The 14876-nt window shown below is 39.4% G+C and overlaps 2 pseudogenes; one reads left to right on the top strand and one right to left on the bottom strand.

Moving 5' to 3' along the window:
* Nucleotides 1–371: 371 nt before the first annotated feature.
* On the bottom strand, nucleotides 372–3871 carry LOC101589124 (annotated as a pseudogene).
* Nucleotides 3872–5109: 1238 nt separating this feature from the next.
* Nucleotides 5110–10372, top strand: LOC101588724 (annotated as a pseudogene).
* The last annotated feature ends 4504 nt before the right edge of the window (nucleotides 10373–14876 follow it).

Raw genomic sequence — 14876 nt, 5'->3', positions numbered from 1 at the left:
ATGTGAACAACATTATGGCCTAGGATTGTTTATTTTTATAGAGACCATACCAGTTTTGATATGTAGGGCCACATGACAGGTTGGTTTACATCCTAGGTTAGTTGGCTTCAAGTTCTGCTCTGCTATTCACTAGATGTATCACCTTAGGCAATTTATTTATCCTTCTTAAAGTCTTTACTTTATGACATGATGGAAAAATTATAGAGATACACATAGCACAGTGCCATGATCACAGAAGATCATAGCCATAATCAAGTAAAGACAGTCTAACCAGAAAACTCCAGGGATTGTCAGCTATGCTGAAGCTGAAGTTCTGGGAGTATGACATGGCACAAAGCTTTAAAGGAATGGATAACTAACTGGTATTGCTCTCATTCTTTCTTTCCATTTCCTTCTTTCTTTTCCTCTCCTTCAATAGAATCCACACTAGCTTCCTTGTAATCCTTTGCTAGGTTTGTCCTGAGTCTTAGAAAACTACCCTTCTTCTATCCCTTCACCCATGTACCAGTGAACAAAGGCACACTTGGCCTAAATCAGATCAAACTCGTGGTTCAGGTAAGCCTTGACCTCAGCAATGGCTGTTGCATTGCTTGCCATGCACATAGACTGTTGTACCTTGGTCAGGTCTCTACCAGGCACCATAGTGGGGGACTGGTAATTAATACAAACCTTGAAGCCAATCCTGAAACTAGATATTGCACTTGTCTTAATGACAATGGGAGATTTAACAGCTTTGGGGACCATGTTACTATAGTACAATAGACAGTAAGCAATATATTTACCACAGTGAGGGTCACATTTCACTGTCTTTTTGGCTGGCTCAAAGCAAGCATTAGTGATTTCTGCTACAGAAAGCTGTTCATGATAGGCTCTCTCAGCAGAGATGACAGAGGCATATGGGTCCATAAGGGAAGTGGATATGGGGATAGAGCACCTGGTGGGCCTGGAGTTCTGTCAGATCAACATTCAGGATTCCATCTAATCTGAGGGAAGTGGTGATAGAAGACACAGTCTGGCTAATAAGGAAGTTAAGGTTACTGTATGTTGGGCACGTAATACTGCTTATAAAACGTGTTATAGGTGGCCTTATTGTCTACCATGAAGGCATGATCAGAGTGCTCCAGGGTGGTGTGGGTAGTGCAGATAGAGTTAGAGAGCTCACTTCAGCTGTGGAAACTTAGGGGACTGGGTAAATGGGAAACATCATCTTGGACTTCTTATTGTAGTCAATTTAGAGATGCTGCATCGGCAGGGAAGTGAACCTAGAGGCAGTGCCCTTGCTGAAGTTTTGGGAAACCATTATGCCATTTAGATCTGTGCACTGGTCAGCTAGTTTGTGAATTTGGTCCACGAGATCAGTTGTCTCCTCCCAATGGTGTAGTGTCCATTGGCATAACTATCAGCAGCATGTTCCTTGCCTGTGATGAATTGTTCAGGGTGGGAGAGCTGGCAGTAGATACCAGTGCAAATTTCATCAATGGCTATGGGTTTCAGGTTTATATACATTGCCCCTGTGCATATGTTTGCTAGCACCAGTCTCACTGAAGAAGGTGTTAAAAGAGTCATATCTTCACCCAGTGGTCTTGTCACTTGGCATTGGGCCATCAGGGTAGATGCAATGCTCCACTAGTAAAAATCCCATCAGACATTGCAGGTCTTGATGTCAGACTAGCTATTGTGGATGGAGATGCACTCACACATGATGACGATGGATTGGGGTCAAAAGCAACAGGAGCAGACACCTGGTCCTGGTTACCATCCATGACAGGCTAAGATTTGAGGTAGGTGGGCGCTCAGATACTTTATCTTCTCTAGGCCTCTGTTTCACCATTTGTAAAATGTAATTGATAATAATACCTACCTGGAGGCTGGGGAGATAGCTCAGTGGTCTAAGCGCCTGCCTGGCAAGCTCAAGGACCTGAGTTTGATCCCCGGTACTGCATGACATGCTGGCCCTGGAATTTGGGTGTGCCATGCCAGCACTGAAGCCAGGCATGGTGGCACACACTTGCAATACCAGTACTGGGGAGGCTGAGACAAGAAGATCACTATGAGTCTGACCTGTGTAGTGAGACACTATAACAAATAAATAAAAATTTAAAAAAATTTTACCTAGGATAAATTTATAGGATTGTGCATTAAATTAGTATATATATATATATATATATATATATATATGTGTGTGTGTGTGTGTGTGTGTGTGTACATTTATCTGAACCTCACACAGAGAAGCCTACCACACAAGTATTCACTAGTAATAATTATTATTGTATGAAGTAAAAATGCTCCAGCATTGTATTGCCACGTTAAATGTACTTTCTTATTCAATACCAAGTCCAATAACAAAGTGGAAGTTCTTGTTTAATCTTAGATTTGTCCATTTTTCCATTTTCCATTTTGTGAAGATTTACTGTCTGTTAGAAGACATGGTCTGCAACATAGACTCCCATTATTGGATTCAGACTAGTGTTTTCCTTGGTGCACTTCAAATCATCACCATAGGGTGGCACTCTTTCCTTAGTTTAGAAACCCAAGTAGTTCAAAATTGAAATTTTAAAAGACTTGAGCAGCTGGAGGGAGAGTAATGAGAGCCACTTACAATTGATTGGTGTCTCGGTATACTAAAAGTCATCCTATTTTTATTTATCAGCATGTTTTCAAAAGAATACATTTGCAAAATTTCAACCTTAAACATCTTGCAATAGACAGTTGCTTCAGGAAAAGTAAAACATCTAGTTGAAGATTTTCAATTCAAATCAGAAACATGAGATTTTAAAAAAAATCACAGCTAAAAATTATAGAGTAATAAAGAACATTATATATGAATGCTTGTGTATGTATGTACACCTCCCCCCACACAAATACCTCCTAAGGCCTCAAATCAATGTCTGAGTACTTGCTCTCCGGGGAGCACTGGGGAGTACAAATCAAATACGTGGAGCTATTCACTTGTACATCCAAGATGTCTGCCTTAGGTGACTAACGTGGTTATGGACCTGAAATATTGATGGGCAGAGGGGTCCCACTTGTTTGTCTTGTAGCCAGCATGCAGTGAGAAAGAGAATTTCAAATATTTTCACTGTGTTCTTCATTCTGTGCTTATGGTATCAAATTTAATTGCAGGGAGTTATCAGAGTTTGGCAGAAACAGAAGGCATGTATTTCCTCAGGACTTAATGAAGAAATTTTTAGCTAAGGCAAAAGAGGGCACCTTCTTGGTGGTGGAGTCATAGATAACTTCTTTCATTTTTATATCTCATTTGGTTCATCTGTACTTATTTCTGTCTCTCTTTGTCTTCTCTGTCTTTCTCTCTCCTTGCCTCTCTCCCTTCCTCCCTCCCTCCCCCTCTTGCTCTAGATTTTGCAGTGAACATGTAGGAATTTTGTAATTTAAATAAAATAACTCCACCTCTATTTTGGAAAAACAAAAAAAGCAAAAAGAAAAAAAAAACTGGATGAGATTAAAACTTTGGTCTTGGAGTGGAGCACAAACTGTCACCAAAACAGAAGGGGGCCAAATGGGATATTGATACGGGATTATGCAGTCAAGGGTCTGAATATAAGTGGTGAGGGAAAGCATAAATGATTCGCTCGAGAATAAGGATGACTGTGGTGTGTAATACTGAGCAGTTGTGTGGAGAACAGAATCCATTCCCTTCAGAGGGAGTCGGGACAAGCTTTCCAACACTTACCTGAGTGAAAGCCCTGGTGGACTCCATCTGTGGTCCATCATCTCCAACTTGTTTGGTATAGCAAATCAAGTTCCTTCTTGGAGGTTGTTGGGCAGATAACATAGGGTGAGTGGCAGGCAGAATATTGAAGGGCCAGATGTACACCTTGTTCTTTTCCTTTCTTATTAGGACCTGGGCCATTCGTAATAGGTAGCATCTGAGAGTTATAGGTTTATCACTAGTGTTCTGTGATTCTCCACATCCTGGCATTCTGATGAGATATCTATAATACATAGTACAGCTAAGAATGCTGCATAGGATTCTAAATGAGCTTTCTGGTGGTTGGTGAAGAGGAGTCACTTTGGTTAAGGAGGCTCTGGGAATATTCATTGGCTCAGTCCTTGCCTACGTCCAAACACAATGTGAGCCTGGTGGTTAAATACAACTCTGCTTGTAAGATAAAGGCTCAGAGTTGGCTGGCATTCCTTATTTTGGGGGAACAGACAGTTAGTGTTTGTGTGTGTGGAGGAGAAGCACAGGTAAGTGGGCCCATTCACAGCTGTACTAGCAACTTTGCTTTAGTCAATTTTGCTTTGAGCAAAGCTACCTGGAGGAATCTCTGTATTTTTCCTTGTGGTGTATTAGTCCAGCACTGCTTATGGAGAATGTTGAAAATCTGCGTGTGTGTGTGTGAGAGAGAGAGAGAGAGAGAGAGTGAGAGAGAGAGAGAGAGAGAGAGAGAGAGAGAGAGAGAGAGAGAGAAGCAAGAGATACAGAGAGATGGAGAGACAGGGACAAAAAGAGCCAATAGATATCTGAGTTAGAAAGCCAAGATTAAAAAAATAATTGTGAATAAAGCATCACCATAATGTATAGTATTAGAGAAAGTCATGAAAGGAGGATTACAAATTTTAAGAATGTAAAAAGATTCTTATAGGAAACAAGAGGGTACATTTTTGGAGAACCAATTAGATGACCAGGAATCTAAGGAACAGATACTACCAGCTAATCCAAAGACAGATTTAAAAATCTTCTGTCTTTGGTTTTCAACAGGTTTTCCTCAGCATACAATATAATTCATTTACATAGCTAGATCCTTATAGTTCTGTTGTGTTAGACAGTTACTTATTTGTTTTCCTAACTTGGCAAGAAATGGAGCTTCATCAGATAAAAGTTGACTGTGATGGTACAGTAGATTCATACTTTTGTTCTTCTAACTACTGAAACATGCCTCTGTATATCCATTGGAAAGACAGATGTTAGGGTCTTGACTTATTTTTCTGTTTGTAGATGAGAAATGTCACATTTCTGTGTAATTGGCTTCATTTTGAAACACAGAGTCTTTTGGCCTCTTTGTTTCTCTGACCCATTTTTCCCCTTTTCTGTCACTTGGCTTATATAAAATAAGAAACTGGGAACCAGGCACTGGAGGCCTCATGATGACTGTGTCACTGATTTGGTATGTGATCTTGGCCAAGATACTTAACAGATGAGGAACAGAATGGCTACAAGCGGTTCCTAAGGACTGTAAATACTGACCTGTCTCATTAAGACATTGTTTAGGTCAGTAGTTTATTTTTTTAAAGCCAAAACCAAAAAGAAGTAACCAAAACAAACAATAAGACCCCTTTTCTACGCTGTACCTTTGTTTTTCCCTGTTTTTCTTCCTTCTCATCTGTACTAATCAAGTCCAGAATAGAGAAGGTACATTTTGAAGGTAGTTCTCACCCATTTTGATCTGGGTTCTTGGAAATGAAGCAGTATATTTGGGATATCCTTTTGGGTGATTGGCCTGTGCAAATGGGGAGTTCTATCAGAAAAAAAAAAACCATCTGTTTTGAATTCAGTAATCTGTCTGGCTCATGTAAATCAGGATTGGGTATATTGGGAGTCAAGTTCTAGGCCTAATTTCATTCCTACCCATGGCTTTGTATTTCCACTTAGGCACCTTTTGGGATGTCACAGAGAGGAATGCTAGCCAGCCTTCTTAGGAGAAAAAAAGCTCACTTGCTAGGAAGTCCAGAATAGGAATTGGTGCTTCATCCATCCACAAAACACTATGACCATAAACAACCATTTATTCATGATCTGATCCATGAAATGAGTATTAGATTAGTTGTACCTTACATAGCTTGTATGATAAAATGTATACTAGATTAAAATTTAAAAAGCAGTAATGTACTTGAAATCCTTAGAAATACAATTTCAAGGCATAATGATAGTAAAACAGGATTGTTATAACATCTGTTTGAGGTTCTGGTGAGATAGATTGTGATTTCTGCTAATTAAATCTATAATAATAGGACACAAAATGGTTCTATTTTTATGTATTTAGTAAGGGTCTACAAGGTCTCACTACGTAGACGGGATTCATAGTGATCCTCCTATTTTCAGCCTCCCAAAGGCTAGGATTATAGGCACACACTACCATGCCCAGTCTCAATCATCATCTCAGTGTGCCCTGGGGGCAGGGCTGGCGTAGCACACCTGGGATCTAACCCAGGTCCCTGCATCTGCCTAAGCAGGCACTTTAATCCACTGAGCTGTCTGCCCGGCCCTCCAAATGGTTCTTTTCTCCTGCTAATTTAAATGTGTAGCTATAATCAAGTTTATCAGTAGGATCATCTTAATGTGGTATCCTCTGTTCTGCTCCTAGTAGGGACACTATTTTAAAGCTCTTAAAGTTCCCCTTTAAACTATATAAATCTGTTCTGTAGTGTGTCCTGATTAGGTACAGAGGCAAGTAAGAGAATAGAAGCAGAGAAAGTAGTTTGGTTTAACGAAACTGTACCATCACTCCATGGATCTGAATATTCTACATCTTTCTCAGTGGTCTGCCAGAGCATCATCATCACATGCCCCAAATCAAACTCATCATCTTCCCCCCTCAAATTACTTCTTCTAGCTGAGGAGATAGCTTAGCGGCCGAAACATCTGCCTGGTATGTACCGGAACTTTTCTCAATTTCTAGGCTGGAAAACTTGTCATCTTTGACACCTCCTCCTTGCCTTCTTCTCCCTCGCAGTCTTACCAATTTTTCCATCTGTAGCATATACTTCCTAATATACAATATCCTTACTTTTTTAGTAAGAGGAGCTGGATTTTTACCTAGGAGTACTATTACTCATAGAAGACACTATTTCTCAGCTTTCCTTGCATATGTCTGCATGACCAGGTTCTGGTTCATGTGATAAAAGTGAACATATGACATGATATGATACTTTTGGGACATCTCTTTAAGAAGGTAGAGCCTACACATTTCTTCTCTTCTTCTACCAGTATACCATCTAGAATATAGATATAATGGCTGGAATATCAGCATTTATATTGGACCATGAACACATCAAAGTTTACTCCCAGAAGGAGTCTGAAAGATTTATTTCTTGGCATTGCCATTTGAGCCCTAAATTCCACCTCTGAAATCTATAGCATTAAGCCACCTTTATTTTGTGGCAGTGCCCACAGAAGAATTAGGGTTTTTTTGTACTGGAGATGGAACTTGGGACTTTGCACATGCCAGCCAGGTGCTTCTGCCCCTGAGCTATCTTCCCAGCTAGAAGAAGTAATTGGGAGGGGGATGATGAGTTTGATTTGGGGCATGCGATGCTGCTGCTGTGGCAGACCAATAAGAGAGATGTAGAATATTCAGATCCATGGCGTGATGGTACAGTTGTGTTAAAACAAACAACTTTCTCTGCTTCTGTTCTCTTGGTATTCACAGTTATTAAAATCCAGAAGAAATAAAGGTAGCTCCTCAGAGCTTTCTGTGGGAAATGTTGGCCTATCCCAGAAGGCCAGTTGCCATCTTACTGGTCTCTCCACTTCAGTCTTTGCCCTTGAAACTATTTTGTACATAGTTCCCAAGGTAACTTTCATTTTGAGATATGATCTTGCTATATAGTTCAGACTGGCCTTGAACTCACTAAAACGTCCAGGATGGCCTCAGACTTGCAGTGATCCTCCTGCCTCAGCCTCCTAAGTACTGGAATAACAGGCATGTGCCACCAGTCTAGTCCCCAAGAACTTTTTTTTTTTTTAGCAGAGAGCTGAGACAGTGTTTAACTATTATAGTTCATGCTGGCCTTGGATTTACTATGTAGCTTAGGCTGGCCTCAAACTCAGCGATCTTCCTGCTTCAGTCCTCTGAGTGCTGGGATTACAGGCATGTGCCACCACACCTGACCCCAAGGTAATGTCTTAAAATCATTTTGATCTGTGCCTACCTGGTTAGGGTTTAACTTTCTTATGACGAGATTCAAGGGCATTCACAGTGTGATCTGAGTGTATTCCTCCAAGTTGTTTTCACTATGCATTCATATACCCAACGCTTTAGTCAGGTTCATGCAGCCTCTCTGTTATATTCATGTGCCACAAGTTCCTCTTGTACACTTTTGTTCATGCTCAGGATCATCAATCAACAAAGATTCTTGGTTCAAAATCAAAAAAGGTGTCTCTTCAAAATACCTTATTTAAAAAAAAAGGGAAGAGTGGTGCTGGGGAGAGTACTCAGTAGAATAAGCGCTTGCCAGAGGGCCTAAGTTTGATTCCTGGTTCTGGAAAAAAAAAAAAAACACCAAAATACCTCATTTCTGCCACAAAATCATTGTACTGACTGCTAGAAAATGACATTCTCTTGCTGTCTACTGTATATTTTTTGGTAATAAATGTCTAAATTCCTGGCTTTGGGAATAACAGAAAAAGTTAACGAAAATATAAAAAATTTCAAGGAGTGAAGATGTCAACAGTAGGAGTACTGTCTCCCCTATATGTGGCCCTGCTTTATCACACATGGAAGTACCACAAGTAGGGCCCTGCTCCTACTGCTCCCTTGTACTCCCCCCCCCAGGGTTCTGTCTTCAGAGGTTTGAGAGCTACTTGAATAATATTTTCATAAACTTTTCCCTCAAGTCTTCAAGGTGGAAATAAATCTCCTGTTACTTCCAAAACCAAGTATAGTTTCTCTGAACCTCTATTACATTATCACCTACGAGTGTTGTTTTTATTTATGTGCACGCATTGTCACTCTGCTATTCTAATTTCTCTTTGAGGGCAGGATGAACTTACCATTTACTTTTGTTGTTTTATAATACCTGGATAGTATTATACTTAGAGTTACCATGTGTCTTACTTTTCCCAGGACAATCAGGATTTATGGTTGTTTCTCTGCCATAAATATTAATAGTGCTGCCTTTCACACTTAGAATGACCCCAGTTAGAATATTAAATTGTATGGTCACTTTGCTTACATAACATGTGCTCAGTAAATAATTGATGCATGGATTTATGGCTGAATGAGGATTAAGTAGATGTCTACATAGAGAAATCAGTTCAATGTGTGAACTTACCACTCAAAGGAGTTGCCAAAAATGTCAAATTCAACTCACAGCAACAAAAATTTATGGATTTCTCAAAAGAAAAGGTAGATACTTTCATCAAAAGTGAGCTTATTGAAAAAGTGATGGCTAGCACTAGCTTGTGAGACTGGCAGGGTGAGTGTGGGGGTGGTACACAATGAAGTAAACCCCAGCATTGCAAGAACATGAATAGTCAGGGCATCTGGCTGGCCGACATCATCTTGGTAGGACTGCTGCATGTTGTTCTACTCAGCATCCCCTTTCTCAGCATTCCTGTTGTCTGGACCCTGACCAATGTTATTTGCAACTTGGCAGTGTATGTCTTCCTATATACAGAGAAAGGAATACCCTTTGAGACCCCTGACCAAGGAAAGGCTTGCCTGTTAACACATTGGGAGCAGGTGGATTATGGCCTCCAGTTTACCTCTTCCCAAAAGTTCCTTAGCATCTCTCCTAGTATACTGTGAGTTTGTGGTGGGTAAGGGAGATGCTAGATTAGAAATGGCTCCAAGAATCAGGTAGAAAGGTTCATAGGAAAGCTTTGAAAAAGCAGCCAGGTGTGGTGGCATATGTTTGGAATCCCAGCACTTTGGAGGCTGAAGCAGGAGGATCACCTGAAGTTCAAAGTCAGCCTGAACTTCACAGTGAGACCCTGTCTCAAGAAATGAAAGAAAAGTAAAAGCAACAGACTACCCATCTAAGTTGTGTTGAAGATATTACAGTATACCAGTTCTGAGCCTACAGGGAGCAACAAAAAGTAAAAGATGGTAATCAAGCACTTCTTGGTGCCTCCTTGGTACTAGAGGAACAGACAAGGAACTGAAGAGATAAAACAACTAAAATAAAATGTCTTTATCCTTCCAAAAGAAGTGAGTATATAAAGGTAGAACTGATATTAATCTTCAAAAACTGACTGTGGAGAGTAGAAGCAATGAAGACTCTTTAACAGTCATACAGGCTGAAACAGCTTTAGCTGTCATTTGTCATTAACAATCAACAAATACAGACTGGCTTATAATCTTCAGTTAAAAGTGCTGCCTGATTATGTCAATCCCAAAATAAATGCTGTTATTATAGCTGGAATATTTTCAGATTCGAAAAACTAAATGCAATAAAAGTTATCATTTAAAATAGAAGAGGAGACAATCACTGGAAAGCCCTGAATGTATATGGGAAGGCCTACCTCACTCATCCTTTTTTCTTCTCTCCCAGCTACCTTCTGGCCAGCTTCTACACCATGTATGATGCTGCCCACTTCCTCATCAACACTACCTCACTGTTTAGCATACTGCTGTCTAAGTTGCCCCAATTCCATGGGGCTTGTCTCTTTGGCATCAACACATACTGAAGAATAGGGCTGAGGACAACCCCACAGGCATGGAGAAGGACTGGAACAAAGGACCAAAACATCTCTCCTTTCTCCAAACTATTTTTTGTTTCTTAAAAGCCTGAGAAGTGGAACCTTTCCTCGAAACTGAGGAAGAGAAGAGGACAGAAAATGGAACCATTGGACCCAGCCATGCTAAGGGCAAGACTGAGCCAGGAAAAGCAAATGAGGTTAAGAGCTGCATCACTCTTCTCTATAACAGGAAGCCATATTTGGGCAGTTTTATGATTACATTTTCCATATTTTTCACCTCTACCACTTTTCTACCCTGTGTAGCTGTATATTGTCCTTATAATAAAATATTTTTTCAGCTAAACAAAACACAAAAGGTGATAGCCAAGGACAAAACCTATAGAGAATGCCTACATTTCTTGGCTAGAGGAAGAACAGCCAACAAAGGAGACAGATCAGAAGCAAAGATGTAAGAGAAAAGTCAGCATAGTTGCATGGAAGCCAAGGGGAAAATTTTGTACAAGTACATTTTGGCAGTGCACAATGTTTAAATTTGTCTGTTCAGTGGGCACATGTACATAATACATCTTAATTCCTTCTTTCATCCCCTTTCCCTCTCCTCTTTCCCTCTCCTTCTTCCTTCATCTCTTGATCCTCTTCTCATTTGAATTTGAGAAATATTTATATCCCTACTTCCTATTATCTTTTCTTTTGCTCTGTATAATTTGGGTTTTTCTTTTTTTATTAATTTTATTGAGAAACAAATAGAAATGACACAGTTTCACAGCAGATTAGTAGGACAATTTCAATAATTAATGCATTACATATTGTTGTCTTAGTAGTGGTTATTTATAATACAAGATGCAGAAATGATATCCTGTCCAGGCACTATTAGTACAAATCTTTCTTCTCATTGAATTAAGACAAAGTATCTGTATAATTTGGGTTTTTCATATGAGAGAACCCACGCAATATTTAAGCTTGTGTGTTTGATTTATTTCACTTACCATTATGAGAATTTTTAGGTAGATAAAGTGGCCACAAGGGCAGCAAGGTCAACCAGCATGGATTTAAAGGAAAAGTCATTGAATCTGCCAATTATGAGGTCACTGGTAACTATGAAGGGAGGTTGAATAGGAGTAATAGACTGGAAGGTTGATGCTAGGTTGCAAGGGGCTAAGGAGTGAGCTGATCTGAGGAGAGGAGTCTGAGAAATCTGGTTTGTGAAAGAAAGGTGAGAAATTTGATGTTAACTTGGATCAAGGCCAGGGGAACCATGAATATAGAGTAGGCCACAGGAAAGGAGTCTCTGAACATAGCTGACAAAACGTTTTTTATTTGGAGTGAAGAGAGCATGGGATCAAATGTCCAAGTAGAGGACATGGTCTTTCCAAGGACAAAGAAAAACATGTCTTTTTTTTTTTTTTCAAACAGAAGGGTTGTGGTAGAGTACAGGCAAAAGCACCATGCATTATATATTTTGGGCAAAGGGAAAGGAGAGATGTGGCCTCAATCTTTCCAGTGAAGTAGGCGGTGAGGTCATCTGTGAGAAGAGGTCCACATGGGGTAGAACTGAAGGCTTTAGAGCAGTGGGAACAGTTTGGATTTAGAACAACTGTTGTAAAAAATTCCTGAGGGAGTCAACAAGAGGCCTACCAAGCTGCTGTGCAAGCCCAGCTGAAATTTAACTTGCCATACTGAGTGAGATAGGTATTTCCACAGAATTCATAGAAAATATATTTCACAAGCTTATCATCAAAATATGGTTTTTCTCTCTACGAGGAAGAATATAAAGGCATTCTGGCTGCTTACAATGTGGCAGAGAGCTATAAGCATAACGTGCCTCAAAAGACTGCTGTTGCTCAGTCATTGAGAAGCCTTAGATGAGCATTAGTGAAAAGGAACGCTTCATGTAGGTTGCTTGTGGGAGGTTAGAAACTTAAACCTAAAACTAAGGGCCTTCTATTTTCAGAGCTACTCAGGGACAAACCTGAGCTGCTATGCCTAGCTCAGAGCAAAGGCAAACACTGACATTTCTCTAAGACAGTGTAAAGTTGTAAATAACCTCTGTGATAAAACCTGATTTAACCAGGCAAAACCTTTAAGCTTACAAGCAGCCTGTTAAATCCAGCAAAGACCAAATGTCAGGTGTTGCCCTTTAAAGCCCAAGTAAATGACCATGGTCCTGGTGCTTAAGATGAGAAAAGTTAAACATCTCTCACACACAGGTGATCTTTCCAAATATCATTTAATCATATGTTTGTAATTCATATGGTGTTCTTTAAGGAGGATAACATTTGGAGACAACTGTTTGGCCAAAGTGTTAGGCATTATTTTTTTGAAAACAGAGTTTGCTTTCTTTGTTTCAGTGGGGAATCAGGGTGGCATGGATCCAACAGTGCAGCTGCCCAAGGACATAAACAAGTGACTCCAATTCTTTTAAATCCACTTTTAGCAAAGCACAGGATCCACACATATGCATTTGATTAGGGATATCTTTATGTGCTGTGTTGCCAGATTCTTAGAATGGCACATATCTGAGATATGAGCAGTAACACAGATAGAATATAAGTCATAAGGAATACATGCATACAACACCAGCAGCAATTTTATTTCCATGTCTACACTACTCACAGTTTCCCTCCTTTGTTTACTCGTGAAAAGATGGTTTATTAAGCACCACCTGCATTAAATTATATGCATATTCATTTCCTTTAGAAAGATTGTTTATGCACTAGTTTCTTCAGTCTTAGCAACTGTGCCATTTCAGGGGCATTGTAGACAGAGGGGTATACATGTACCATTTGGGAGTAGTCTTTTTCAGTCCCAGTGTCTTGTAAGCATATAATTGGCTCAGATCACCCTGAAGGAGTTCCCTCATGAATTCTGTCATGTAACTATAATTAGCAATTGGCAGGAAATGACAGAGGACGTAGACATGGGAATCACCTGTCTGTCCTGGAGACCCCAGAAAATCTATTTGCTTCAATAATTACTACTATTGTTATCAAGCATTTATGAAGTATAAATTCTGTACCATGGATGACATTAAATGCTCTTTATGTGTTATTTCACTTGCTCTTCATAATAGCCCTGTGATACAGTTGGGAAGTTTTTTTTTTAATGAGAAACTTGAGGATCAGAGAGTTTTATATGATATTCTGTAACTTCACACATCCAGAGAGTAAGCCGAAGATTTGGAGTTTGAATTCGGGTTTTCTGGTAGCTGTTCTTTGTCTAATATTCTCAATACTCAGTTGGAGGAAAACATTTTAAAGTTTTGTGTTTCCTAAACAGGAAGTATCCTAAAGGCCCTTCTTTCTACCTGTGAAAGGTTATTGAGCAAGTATATAATTTCCCTACAATGAATACTTCTGTTTGTAGTTAATTCTCATTTTGCATTTGTGTTAATTTACTGACAAACTTGCTTTTCCTTAGCTATTAATTTTTGTTTCTCACTTCCCAGAGAGGCATAAAAAGACAAGTTAATAGTCTAAAATTATTGAGACAGTTTACACAAGTGGCTGCTAAACTTTGAAAGAGTTCTGAATTAACCAGCTAGTAATTGTAGACTTAGCTATGCTCTGGGTCCAGCCAAAGTCACTATAATATACCTTCCTGATCCATAAGCCTGATAAACATAATTAGAGGATAGCATAGGTGGCAAGTCTGCATTCTGAAAGGAGAATTATGGTTAGTTTCTTACACGCTACCCAGAAAATGTATAAGCTGGCATCCTTTGGGCTTGCAAGAGCCTCAGTTTTGTTTTTAATTTTTGATGCTTCCTACTCCTACCTTACTTTTAAAACTTTAGTTCTGCCATTGACTATGTAGTGTAGAGTCATATGGCTGGGGAGTAGGTGAAGTCAGTAGGCAAAGAGCGAAGGAGTAAATGACTAATTTTCCCAGTGTATTGAGTGCCTCACACACACTCTGCATTGTGTCTAACCCCTGATCATGTTATTGAAATAAAGGATATATGTACATGGTTGTCTATTCAGTGCTCCTGCTGAACAGTACTTGCCCACGCAGGCTATTATATATTTTCAGATATCTGTAGCCATTTTGCAGTGCCATATTCTAATAGTTATCCACTTGAACATGGATCAGATTGCAGAAAAGAAAACTTTTGAAGAAAGAAAACTTTGCTGAAGGCATGTATTTTTAATACTAATTTAAGAGTTCTCTAGGCCTGCATGTGACTGGCACACATGGGCCAACAAATGTGAAATTACAAATAACAAGTAGTTCCTAGAATCATATTATTTTACCTACAATTTGTAGAAAATTTTAAAAGTATGGAGCCAAATCATAAATGAAGGGCAGTCTTAGAAGAGTCCCCATGGAAACAAATATTTATAATTCTGAAGCATACATCCTTCCATCAAGCTATTGAAACAAAGCATAGGTACTTTTAAATCACTTCCATCTGGTTTTCATTCACCCATTACTGATTTGTTTTATTTTCCTCCATCGTAATACATTAGATGAAAAGAACAACTGTATTTCAGAG

Source organism: Octodon degus, unplaced genomic scaffold (genome assembly GCF_000260255.1).
Source record: "Octodon degus isolate 3935 unplaced genomic scaffold, OctDeg1.0 scaffold00236, whole genome shotgun sequence".
Lineage (NCBI taxonomy): Eukaryota > Metazoa > Chordata > Mammalia > Rodentia > Octodontidae > Octodon > Octodon degus.
The sequence above is the reverse complement of the archived record's forward strand: the minus strand, read 5'-3'. Positions and strand labels throughout refer to the sequence as shown.